A 13231-nucleotide genomic window follows, 5' to 3' on the forward strand; every position below is an offset into this window, starting at 1 on the left:
AGAATTTGAAATTATGAAATAAAATAAGAAAAAGATTTTTAAAAATCAATTTGAAATTTTCGAAAATATGAAAGAGAAAATGAAAAAGATTTGATTTTTGAAAAATATTTGAAAAAGATAGAGTTTTTAATTTGAACATTTGATTTGACTCATAAGAAACAACTAAATTTTGAAAAAATTTTGAAAATGTCAACTCAAATATTCGAAATTTATGAGAAGATTAAGGGAAAGATATTTTTTGATTTTTGAATTTTTAATGGGAGAGAGAAAAACAACAAAAAGATGCAAAACATGAAAATTATGAATCAAAACACACAATGCATGCAAGAACACTTTGAATGTCAAGATGAACACCAAGAACACTTTGAAGATCAAGATGAACATCAAGAACATATTTTTGAAAATTTTTAAGAAAAGAAAAACATGCAAGACACCAAACTTAAAAATTGACACTAGACTCAAATAAGAAACATCAAATTATTTTTGGTTTTATGATTTTATTAAATTTTTTTGGTATTTTTTGAAAATTAATTTGAAAAAGAAAAATAAGGATTTCAAAAATTTTTAATAAGAATTCCAGGAATCATGCAATGCTAGTCTAAAGCTCCGGTCCAGGAATTAGACATGGCTTACTAGCCAGCCAAGCTTCCAGTGAAAGCTTCGGTCCAAAACACTAGACATGGCCAATGGCCAGCCAAGCTTTAGCATATAGATCAGCCATACAACAGCTGAATTGATGAGAATCATAAAGCTCTTGTGATGATGAGTTGAAACCTCGGTCCAAAAGATTAGACATGGCTTTACAGCCAGCCAGACTTCAATAGATTATCATGAAACTCTAGAATTCATTCTTAAAAATTATGAAGCCATAGAATAATTTATTTTTTTGAAATTTTTTTTCGAAAATAAGAATAATAAAAACAAAAAGCTTAAAATTAAAATAAAATTACGTAATCTGAGCAACAAGATGAACCGTCAGTTGTCCAAACTCGAACAATCCCCGGCAACGGCGCCAAAAACTTGGTGCACGAAATCGTGATTGTTCATTCCCCATCAACGGCGCCAAAAACTTAGCACGCACGTTTGCAATCTTAACTTCTTTTTCACAATTTCGATACAACTAACCAGCAAGTGCACTGGGTCGTCCAAGTAATAAACCTTACGTGAGTAAGGGTCGATCCCACGGAGATTATCGGCTTGAAGCAAGCTATGGTCACCTTGTAAATCTCAGTCAGGCGGATTCAAATGGTTATAAAGTTTTAATACTTATGTAATTCGTTGGTGAGAATTTCAGATAAGCGTATGGAGATGAATTGTTCATTCTGAATCTCTGCTTTCCTATTGCCTTCATCCAATCCTTCATACTCCTTTCTATGGCAAGCTGTATGTTGGGCATCACCGTTGTCAATGGCTACTTCCCGTCCTCTCAGTGAAAATGGTCCAAATGCGCTGTCACCGCACGGCTAATCATCTGTCGGTTCTCGATCATGTTGGAATAGGATACATTGATCCTTTTGCGTCTGTCACTGCGCCCAACTGGTACACAAATTGTGAATAACACTTTTCACAACTCGTACCACTGACCAGCAAGTGCACTGGGTCGTCCAAGTAATACCTCACGTGAGTAAGGGTCGAATCCCACGGAGATTGTTGGTTTGAAGCAATCTATGGTTATCTTGTAAATCTTAGTCAGGAAGTCAATTATGTTTATCAGTTGAGTTGCGAATAAACAAGAGAGCATGGATTAAAGGTTACTTGTTATGCAGTAATGGAGAATATGTTGGAGTTTTGGAGATGATTTGTCTTCTGAATCTCTGCTTTCCTCTGTCTTTTTGTTCACGCACGCGCGTCCTCCTATGGCAAGCTGTATGTAGGGGTTCACCATCGTCAATGGCTACATCCCATCCTCTCAGTGAAGAATATGCTCACATGCTCTGTCACAGCACGGCTAATCATCTGTCGGTTCTCGATCATACTGGAATAGGATTCTTCGTCCTTTTGCGTCTGTCACTAACGCCCAGCACTTGCGAGTTTGAAGCTCGTCACAGTCATTAGTCATTCGATCATTGAATCCTACTCAGAATACTACAGACAAGGTTTAGACCTTCCGGATTCTCATGAATGCCGCCATCAGTTCTAGCTTATACCACGGAGATTCTGATTAAGGAATCTAAGAGATACTCATTCAATCGTATATAGAACAGAGGTGGTTGTCAGGCACACATTCATGGTTTGAGGAAGGTGATGAGTGTCACAGATCATCACCTCCAACACAGTTAAGCGCGAATGAACATCTTAGATAGGAACAAGCGTGTTTGAATGGAAAATAGAAATACTTGCATTAATTCATTGAGACACAACAGAGCTCCTCACCCCCAACAATGGAGTTTAGAGACTCATGCCGTCAAAGAGTACAAAGTTTAGATCTAAAATGTCATGAGATTCAAAATAAGTCTCTAAAAGTTGTTTAAATACTAAACTAGTAGCCTAGGTTTACAGAAAATGAGTAAACTATAGCAGATGGTATAGAGATCCACTTCTGGGACCCACTTGGTGTGTGCTGGGGCTAAGATTTAAGCAATTCACGTGCATAAGGCCATTTTGGGCGTTCAACGCCAGGTTTGGATCCATTTCTGGCGTTGAACTCCAACTTTTAATCCTTTTCTAGTGCTGGACGCCAGAATTGGGCAGAGAACTGGCGTTGAACGCCAGTTTACGTCATCTATCCTTGAGCAAAGTAAGTACTATTATATATTGCTGGAAAGCCCTGGATGTCTACTTTCCAACGCAATTAGAAGCACGCCATTTCGAGTTCTGTAGCTCCAGAAAATCCACTTTGAGTGCAGAGAGGTCAGAATCCAACAGCATCAGCAGTCCTTTTTCAGCCTGAATCAGATTTTTGCTCAGCTCCCTCAATTTCAGCCAGAAAAATACCTGAAATTACAGAAAAACACACAACTCATAGTAAAGTCCAGAAATATGAATTTTTCCTAAAAACTAATGAAAATAAACTAAAAACTAACTAAAACATACTAAAAGCTATATGAAATTAACCCCAAAAAGCGTATAAAATATCCGCTCATCACAACACCAAACTTAAACTGTTGCTTGTCCTCAAGCAACTAGACAAATAAAATAGAAGACTAATGGGTTGAGAAGCAATAATATCTTAGAGTTTTTGAGTGAAGCTTAAATTCTAATTAGATGAGCGGGACTAGTAGCTTTTTGCTTCTGAACAGTTTTGGCATCTCACTTTATCCATTGAAGCTCAGAGTGATTGGCATCTATAGGAACTTAGAATTCAGATAGTGTTATTGATTCTCCTATTTCAGTGTGATGATTCTTGAACACAGCTATTTTATGAGTCTTGGCCGTGGCCCTAAGCACTTTGTTTTCCAGTATTACCACCGGATACATAAATGCCACAGACACATAATTGGGTGAACCTTTTCAGATTGTGGCTCAGCTTTGCTAAAGCCCCCAATTAGATGTGTCCAGGGTTCTTAAGCACACTCTTCTTTTTGCTTTGGACCTTGACTTTAACCGCTCAGTCTCAAGTTCTCACTTGACACCTACACGCCACAAGCACATGGTTAGGGACAGCTTGGTTTAGCCGCTTATACCAGAATTTTATTCCTTTAGGCCCTCCTATCCACTGATGCTCAAAGCCTTGGGATCCTTTTTATTTGCCCTTGCCTTTTGGTTTTAAGGGTAATTGGCTTTTTGCTCTTGCCTCTTGGTTTTAAGAGCTTTTGGCTTTTTCTGCTTGCTTTTTCTTTTTCTTTCTATTTTTTTTCGCCTATTTTATTATATATATATATATATATATATATATATATATATATATTTTTCTGCAAGCTTTGTTCTTTGCTTCTTTTTCTTGCTTCAAGAATCATTTTTATGATTTTTCAGATTATCAATAACATGTCTCATGTTCATCATTCTTTCAAGAGCCAACATATTTAACAGTCTTAAACAACAAATTCAAAAGACATATGCACTGTTCAAGCATTCATTCAGAAGACAGAAAGCATTGCCACCACATGTTACTAATTAGAATTTTTCTTATTAAAAACTCGAAATTTTATTGCCTCTTATTCAAAAGATCTACTATTTTATTCATGTTTGCTGATGATAAGAAAAATAGACTATAACTTAATTGGGGATAAAATCAAAATAGACACTAATTACTACTAATGATCATGTAATGAAGACACAAACATAGATAAGCACTTAACATAGAGAAAACGAAAAACAGAGCAAGTAAGAATAAGGAACGAGTCCACCTTAGTGATGATGGCATTTCCTTCTTGAGGAACCAATGATGTTCTTGAGCTCTTTTATGTCTCTTCCTTGCCTTTGTGGCTTGATTCCTAGTGATTTTTGGTATTTCTATCCTTGATGCGCATAAACTAGTTATGCTACGATTTAGGAAATTTGCACGATCGGCAAAATTCCTTCCGGCAAGTGCACCGGTTATCGTCAAGTAAAAACTCACAATAGAGTGAGGTCGAATCCCACAAGGATTGGTTGAGTGAGCAATTCGGATTAGAAGTGTGTTCTAGTTGAGCGGAATCAAGATTTGAGATGAGAATTGCGGAATGTAAAATTGGCGGGAAAAGTAAATGACAAGAAAATTAAATGGCGGAATCTTAAATTGCAATGAATTAAAGAGCAGAATGTAAATTGCTGAAATTAAAAGGGAATGGGGGTGATTGCATGAATTGAGTAGCAGAATGTAAAGAGAAAGTGGAAATCAGAAATGGGGGATTCATTGGGTTATAGGAGATATTGAGATCTCCGAATCAAAACATGTTTATCTCTTCCTCAAGCAATGCGTTCATTGAATTTTGCTTGGCAATCTTATATGATTGGATCCCAATCCCTTGGCTCACCAATTCTCTCTAAAAATGAACAAATTCCCAATCCCTTGGTTTAAATGTTCATAAGAAGAGATGATGCTCGATCACTAATTATACCACACAGTTTCATGAACCACAATTTGGTAGGATTACATGTCACAATATCCATCCAAACCCCAATCCAATTCACTGTGAGAAAGCTTCTCTAGCATGAATCCTCCATTCCTTTCCCAAGGCTCCGAAGGATTCCAAGTATGAGTAGTTTCTTTCCCAAGACAACTACTCAATGGAATTAGATCGAGAAGCTTTCTAACAAAATTCAAGAGAAAAGATTGAAGAAGAAGATAAACTATTATTGATTCATTGAATTACAATAGAGCTCCCTAACCCAATGAAAGGGGGTTTAGTGAATCATAGCTCTGAATTCAATTACAAAGAAAAGGAAAACTAGCTAAAAGTGAAAGTAAAAGTTCCCAAGCTCCATTCTAACTTAAATTCTATCCTATTTATACACTTTCTATATTGAGCTTCAGTTGTGCTTCTTGGGCTTTGCGGCCTCTCCATGCTTTCCTTTTGCCTTGGGTTTATGATCCATAATCTTGATGAGGCTGTTGATCCCAATCCTGTAACATTTATTGAGCCAACTTAGTGATAATCAAATAATGACATATGACTCAATAAATTGAGATTTCAAACTCATCAATCCTTCAGGCCCAATCCTATAAACCATGATATTCAATTGGGTTTCATACCAAAGTAAGTTTAAGTTAATATTTGTGCTCAAAGACTAACTTAAATCACAATATTTTTGGCCCAGAAACCTTTTCCAAGAGTGGCGTTTAAGTTGCATTTTAAGCTTAAACTGCAGCTTAAACGCCAGACACTTCCAGTGAGGCCTTTTGTAGAAGCACGTTTAAGCTTCAGTTTAAGGTTAAACTGAAGCTTAAACGTGGAAATGGAAGAAGGTAGCCCTGGAGAGTAATGTAGTCGAACACGTTTAAGCTTCAGTTTAAGGTTAAACTGAAGCTTAAACGTGGATAAAGGAAGGGCAGCCCTGGAGGTCGAACACGTTTAACCTCCAGTTTGAGGTCAAACTGGAGGTTAAACGTGGAAGCTTAGAATGGTGGCCCTGGAGGTCGAACACGTTTAACCTCCAGTTTGAGGTCAAACTGGAGGTTAAACGTGGAAGCTTAGAATGGTAGCCCTGGAGGTGTCGAACACGTTTAACCTCCAGTTTGAGGTCAAACTGGAGGTTAAACGTGGAAATGGAGAGAGCAACCCTGGAGGAGGAAAGCTGTCGAACACGTTTAAGCTCCAGTTTGAGGTCAAACTGGAGCTTAAACGTGGAATGGCTCCCTGGTACTCTTCCTTCTTCTGGCGTTTAACCTCCAGTTTGAGGTCAAACTGGAGGTTAAACGTGGAACTCCTCCCTGGGTGGCATACTCATTCTGGCGTTTAACCTCCAGTTTGAGGTCAAACTGGAGGTTAAACGTGGAATGCTTCTTTAGTGAGGCTTTTCATTCTGGCGTTTAACCTCCAGTTTAAGGTCAAACTGGAGGTTAAACTTCAATTCAAGCATTTCTCATCCTTCATGGTTTTGGCGTTTAAGCTCCAGTTTAGGCTTAAACTGGAACTTAAACTCCACATGTGATATTCAAGCTTCCTTTATTGATTTTGTTGCTTCCTTGCTTAGCCTCTTCTTCCCTGAAATCATCCAAACAATTGCATCAAAGTCTTGCAAAATTTCATGAGAAATCTTCCATTCATAGCATTCAAGTAATATAACTAAAACTCATGGAATTTGCATCAAAATCATATTGTTTGGATGGTTCATTGCTTTGTTCTTCATTTAACCCTTTTTGGTTACTTTAAGCTCAAGAAAATGCATAAAACAACTAAAACTAACAGAAAAATGCTAGTGAAACTAGCCTATGATGCCTTGGCATCACAACACCAAACTTAATACTTGCTTGTCCCTAAGCAAGTCCTGAGTTATTTGAGAAGAAAGTATGAAACAGAAAGCAATTACATTGGCTATATTAGCAAGCATTTGAAGTTCCTCAGAAGGGTTTTATGCAGAAAGTTGCAGCATCACTTTTTCATACTTATCATGTAAGATTATCACTTTTTCATTGCATCCATCAAACACTGCTATGGCCTCTTGTTATTTTTATGTCTTTGGCACTTTTCTCTTCTTTGTTTTTCTTTTCTTTTCCTTAGAGCTTCTTTTGCTCCTTGTTTGCTTAGTGTCATGTGTTGCACAAGCCTTTGGCATTTTCTTTTTCTTATCAGTGCACTACACATATCCACTTTAGGCATTTTAGTTCACATTTCTTCTTGAGACATTGGTGCCCAGCACCTCTTTGTGTGACTAAATGTTTTGTATTTAGGTTGCTCTTGATAATGGACTTTTGGTTGATAATCCCGGGTTAGTTAACCCAAGTTACCAAGTGTTGAAACACTCCTCAGAACCTATTCATCCAAGCATATCCTTAATACATAAACACCACAGGCATTTGTCTCAGAAGTTCAAACCATTGGTACCTAGCTTATTTTCTCAAATTTTTTTTTTTTTTTTTTTTTGCTTTTTGGTTGCCCTTTGGCTTTTTCTTCTTCTTTTTCTTTCTTTTTCATGGCCAAAGACATTTATTCATCAAGATCCATAGACAATTTTCAATTTCTACACAAAGAATGATAATTCTACACTCTAATTCCAGTGATCTGACTAAACAATCAAGCATGCATACCACCACTTAATTCTACTTAATTTGTCACTAATTTAGCCAAGTTACTTTTGTTCAAACTTTTCTTTTATTTTTGGAAACAGAACAAGCATGGCAAGCATTTGTTTAAGAAGGTGAAGTTATATCCAAACATCTAGGCATTCACTTTATTCAAAGCAATAAACAGACACTCATACTAAAAAAAACAAAAGACTCATACTAAAAAAAAAAAAAAGACTCCTCATAACACTTAAATGACTTATGATGAAAACAAGTTCATAAAGACAATTCACCAATTATCATTTGATTATTAAGGAACGAGACCACCTCTTATTTATTGCTTGGTTCTTCTTAATTCTTGGGATCCTGCTTCTTCTTGCTTCCTGCCTCTTTTTGACCACTTGTGCTTCCTTTGTCTTTTCTTATGAGCTTTTTCCAGAATCCAGCCTTTTTCATCGTTTCTTCCACTCCTTTTTCAAGGATCATTGCCTTGTTTATTTCTCCTTCTTTCCTCCCTTTGAAATACTCATCATAAGCTGGGAATGCTGGGTCCATCTTGTGTAGATGTTCCCCTATGTAGTTAAGCTTAATTTGCGAACTGATGTTGTAATCAGCTTGGACTGAGTATCTTGCATTCTGTAAAGTGGTGGCTTCCTTGATTGCAAAGACATTGGCATCTTGGTGTTGGCATATGTGGCTGAAGGATTCCTGTAAGTGTAAATTCTGTTCCCTTTGCAGATCCAAGAATCTTGATTCAAAGTTCCTTTGCATATCCATCATTTTGAGATGAAAGTCCTCTTGTCTCTCCTGAGACCTCATGTATTGTTGAGACATTCCTTCCATGATTTCCTGCATTCTGCTCATATCCATGGGGTCTCTGGGAATTCGTTGTCTTCTTTCAGGAGTTGCTTGCTCTTCTTGCTCTTCTTCTCTGTCTTCTCCTTCCTGTCTTTCTTGTTCTGCTTCTTGTTCGGCTTCCACTTGTTGCCCTTCTTCATTTCTTCTTCTTGTATGTCTTGGAGGAGTTGGGCCAAGAGTCATTCTGTGCGCAGTTATGGCCAATCCAGGATACAGCCAATTAGGTCTTTCATCCTCAAGTGGTACTTGGGCATCGATGCATAGTCTAATGATAGTGCTAGGGAAGTGGAGCCAGGATTCAGGGTCACTTTTCTCACTAAACTCTTGTATCTGTTCAGCAATGAGTTTATGAACTTTGATCTCCCCTCCCACCATAATGCAATGTAGCAAGATGGCTCTTTTAGGGACTATTTCTGAAGAGTTTGCAGTGGGTAGGATGGATCTCCTAACTATTGCATACCACCTTTTAGCTTCAGGTGTTAGGTCTCCCCTTCTCAAGACTCTTGGAGCCCCTCTTGTTTTTCTCACCCATTCAGCTCTGATGGCACAAAGGTCCTCAGCAATAGTTGCATAGTCAGGTTCTCCTATCATCCTTTCTTCATAACTTGCTTGGCTGAAATGTATGTTTTTCAGGCCAAGAGTTTTCATGATTGCTTTGGGACTGAAGTCAACTTCCACCCCTCTCACATAGCTTTTGTATGTGGGTTTCTTGGTTGGATCCTCCCTTACTGCATTTGCATAAAACTCTTTCACCAGGTTGATGTTGATTTTAGTGATTGGCTTAGTCAGGAGCTCCCACTTCCTCTTTTTGATCTTTTCCCAAACACCTGGGAACTCATCCTTTTCAAGGTCAAAGGGAACCTCAGCTAGTACCGTTTTAGGTCTCATCCATTCGGCTTGAATCTCATGGAAAACTGATCTGTATCTCCATGCATCGAATTCCCTGTTTTCCTCCATTGGCTGCTTGTCTTTTCTTCTTTTGTGGCTAGATGAAGCTGCCATTGGTTCTTTAGTTTTGGTAAGTGACAAGCTAAAGTTGACAAGGTGAAGCAAGAAGTGTTGTTGGAAGTGTGGTGAGGTTGTTTTCGGCAAGAGATAGTTATGCTATGATGAAGGAAAATGTGTATGAAGGAGAATTGGTGGTGTGGGACTCGTTCCCCAAGTGATTCTTTATAGTGCCCATGAGTGAAAAATAGACGGCTAGGGTGGTTTGTGAAGGGTGGCTTGATGGTAAATATATGAATTGTGGAGAAGGACGATTTGCTTTTCATTTTCTTGGAAGTATTCTGGGTGCATTAGGTTGTACATGTAGCTTTCTTTTCTTGCAGAACTTCCTTTTCCCATGTGTTAGTTTCAAAGATTTGTGAATTTTCTTTTTGACCAAGCACGTACCTCCCTTTGTCTTTTTCCTCCATTTTTGTCTTTTCTTTTGTACCTGCACAAACAAACAAATTTGCTATCATTTTTCGGTCCATGTGAATTATGAATAGTATTTGCACATGTAAATCAATGCTTGTCTTTATGAGCTTATAACCGTGACTTCTACATGTATGCACACTTATTATTTGGACACCAAACTTAGTGTTTGGTCAAGTCTCCTGATGACATGAAATCCATATTGGTTGTCCTTAATGAGTGTGCATAATTCGAATAAATCATAGTCACCTTGGCTCTTTGATTCTAAACAAAGTTACTACCCTAAGTAATTGAAACCAAAGTATGAAAACATGTGAATGGTATACTTGTCATGAATTTTGAAATCCAGAGGAACTTCTTGCTTTTCATAAACTGTGTTCGAAAAGAACACCAAACTTAATGTTTGGTTGTGCACCTTGAATGAAAGATGGAATTCAATTTGAGTAAGATTTGGGAGTGCCATCAGGCACACCAAACTTAGAGACCAATTGTAATTTACATGCAAAGTTTAGTGCACTTAATCAATAGTTGTCCTGAGGATTCAAGTTCATGCATAAGAAACCATGCTTTATTAGATGTAAAGCAAAGCACTAAAGACTAAGGATACTAAAAACATGGGTTGCCTCCCATGAAGCGCTTCTTTAACGTCACTAGCTTGATGGTTGTCCCTTGTTAGGGTGGATTGTAGTGCTTGACGTCTTCTCCTCTCACTATGAAAACATCCCCACTTGATTCATTCATGACCTCTAAATGTTCCATAGAAAGAACTTTCTTGATTGTGAACACTTGAGGGAGCTGGGAAGGAATGGTTTTGAGGCCAGGTGGGATTGGCAGATAATGACTTGATATCACGTTATCTCCCGGAGAAAAACCTTCAGTGGGAATTTTCTTGTTTCTCCATCCTCTTGGCAATCTCCCTATCACTCTTCCCTTTCTCTTGAGGATTTCTTCATTGACCCTTATGTCAGGAGGATCCTTCTGATCTGTTTCCACTGATTCTTGTGGCTCTAACTCTTGCAACTCTTGTTTGCCTTCCAAGGACTGTTTTAGAGTCTCAGCTGCTGGATTACTTTCCTCCAAACACAGATGGCTACTATCATCCTTAGGCTTTTCAGGTTCTGGTTCAGGCTCAGATGCAGGTTTGAAAACTTTGAAAATGAGCTGTTCATCATGTATTCTCAGAATTAGCTCTCCTTGTTCTACATCTATGAGCGCTCTAGTAGTGGCTAGAAATGGTCTGCCCAGAATGATAGGGTGTAAGTAGCTTTCCTCCATGTCCACAATGACAAAGTCTGTGGGGAAGTAATAATCCCCCACTTTCACCAGCACATTTTCAACTACCCCTTCAGCTCGCTTCTGAGTTTTGTCAGCCAGTTGTATGATTACATCAGTGGATCTCACCTCATTCAGTTGTAGCCTCTTCATAAGAGTTAGAGGCATCACATTTATGCTAGCTCCTAAATCACAGAATCCTCTGTCAATTTTTGTTTCCCCTATGATGCAGGGGATATGAAAACTTCCTGGGTCCGTTTTCTTAGAGAGTGTGTCCTTCTTGATGAGAGCACTGCATTCTTTGTTCATTGTTACCGTTTGTCCTCCCTTCAAAACTCTTTTCTTGCTTAACAATTCCTTTAAGTACTTGATGTGTGTAGGCATTTGATGGAGAATCTCAAGAAAGGGAATATTGACATGGAGAGACTTAAATGTCTCTAAAAACCTTGAATAGGTTTTCCCTTTTTCACCTCCTCCTAACCTCTGAGGAAATGGTGCTTTTGGTTGGTATATTTCCAGCATGCCTTTTTGCAGTTCCTTGGCTCGCTCAGTTCCACTTTCCTGCTTAACTTCTTCCACACCTTCCTTCAAGATTTCTGGCTCCTGCTCTGAGGGCCTGATTCCTTCTTCTTCTGAAACTTCCTTCAGTATGGTGATGGCCTTGCATTCTTCCCATCTCACTCTCTTTTGTTCCCCTTTAGGATTCTTTTCTGTGTCACTAGGGAACACTGCAGTTGATTTGACGGCCTGTTGAGATAGCTCTCCCACTTGAGATTCCATCCTCTTGAGTTTTTTACCATGGTTCCTTAAGGTAGCTCTCACATCATCCCTGAAGCTTTTCAATTCGGTTATGTCTTGACTCATGGTTGCCATCATTCCTTCTATCCGGTTTAATTGATCTTGAAATTGTTGGTTCGGATTAAGTTGGGTAGGTTGATTATTTTGGCCATGATATGATGGTTGGGGGTAAGTGTTTTGTGTGGCTTGGTATGATCTTTGGTTGGAGTTTTGGTATGTGGAATTGTTATGTTGGTTGTGGTTGTAAGGTTTGTGGTTTTGTGGTTGGGTTTGTTGGTTCCCCCACCCAAAGTTTGGGTGATTTTTCCATCCTGGGTTGTAAGTGTTGGAGTGTGGATCATATGATTGCCTTTGTTGGTTTCCCACATAGTTGGCCTCTTCCCAATCACCTCCTTCAATGCTTACTTCCTCTTGATCTTGTGTGTGTATTGCAGCCACTTGCTTTGTTTCTAATTGCCTGGTAAGCTCTGCTAGTTGCTTGGCAAACACCTTGTTTTGAGCTAGAATTGTATCAACATGGTTCAGCTCCATGACTCCCTTAGTGTTGTGCCTCTCTGATGCATAGTAGTACTCATTCTCAGCCACTGTCTCAATCACTTCAATGGCCTCTTCCACAGTCTTTTTCCTGTTCAATGAACCTCCTGATGAATGGTCTACAGCCTTCCTTGATTCATAAGAGAGCCCATCATAGAAGATGTGCAATTGCACCCAATCATGGAACATGTTTGGTGGGCATTTCCTTGTCAAGTCCTTGAATCTCTCCCATGCCTCGTAGAGAGTTTCACCATCTTGTTGTCTAAAAGTTTGAACCTCAGATCGAAGCCTATTGACCTTTTGTGGGGGGTAGAAACGTGCCAGAAACTTGCTTTCCACCTCATCCCATGTTGTTAGACTCCCCCTTGGGAATGATTCCAGCCACTTAGCTGCTTTGTCCCTAAGTGAAAATGGGAACAAAAGCAGTTTATAGGCATCTTCCTGGACTCCATTGGACTTCACAGTGTCACAAATTCTCAGGAATTTTGTGAGATGTTGGTTGGGATCTTCATTAGCACTTCCACCAAATGAACAATGATTCTCCACCAGTGATATTAGCTGTGGTTTGAGCTCGAAATTGTTGGCCTGAATGGGTGGTTTCTGGATGCTACTACCACAATTCCCAGAGGTTGGGTTTATGTATGAACTAAGAACCCTCCTCTCAGGAATGGCATTGTTTCCATCAGCTCTCTCATGGTTGTGAACTTCTCTATCCATGTTGAGATCTAGAGCTTCCTCAAAATTGTCCTCAGATTCTCCTTCAGATTC

At 38.8% G+C, this 13231-nt stretch overlaps 1 non-coding gene across 1 annotated transcript; it reads left to right on the plus strand.

Moving 5' to 3' along the window:
- Positions 1–12650: 12650 nt before the first annotated feature.
- Positions 12651–12754, plus strand: LOC148580203 (small nucleolar RNA R71). The gene has a single exon (XR_015898062.1). It is a non-coding gene; the product is annotated as a small nucleolar RNA R71 (small nucleolar RNA).
- Positions 12755–13231: the final 477 nt, after the last annotated feature.

This window comes from Arachis ipaensis, chromosome B10 (genome assembly GCF_059453495.1).
Source record: "Arachis ipaensis isolate K30076 ecotype BB chromosome B10, ASM5945349v1, whole genome shotgun sequence".
NCBI classification, from domain to species: Eukaryota; Viridiplantae; Streptophyta; class Magnoliopsida; order Fabales; family Fabaceae; genus Arachis; species Arachis ipaensis.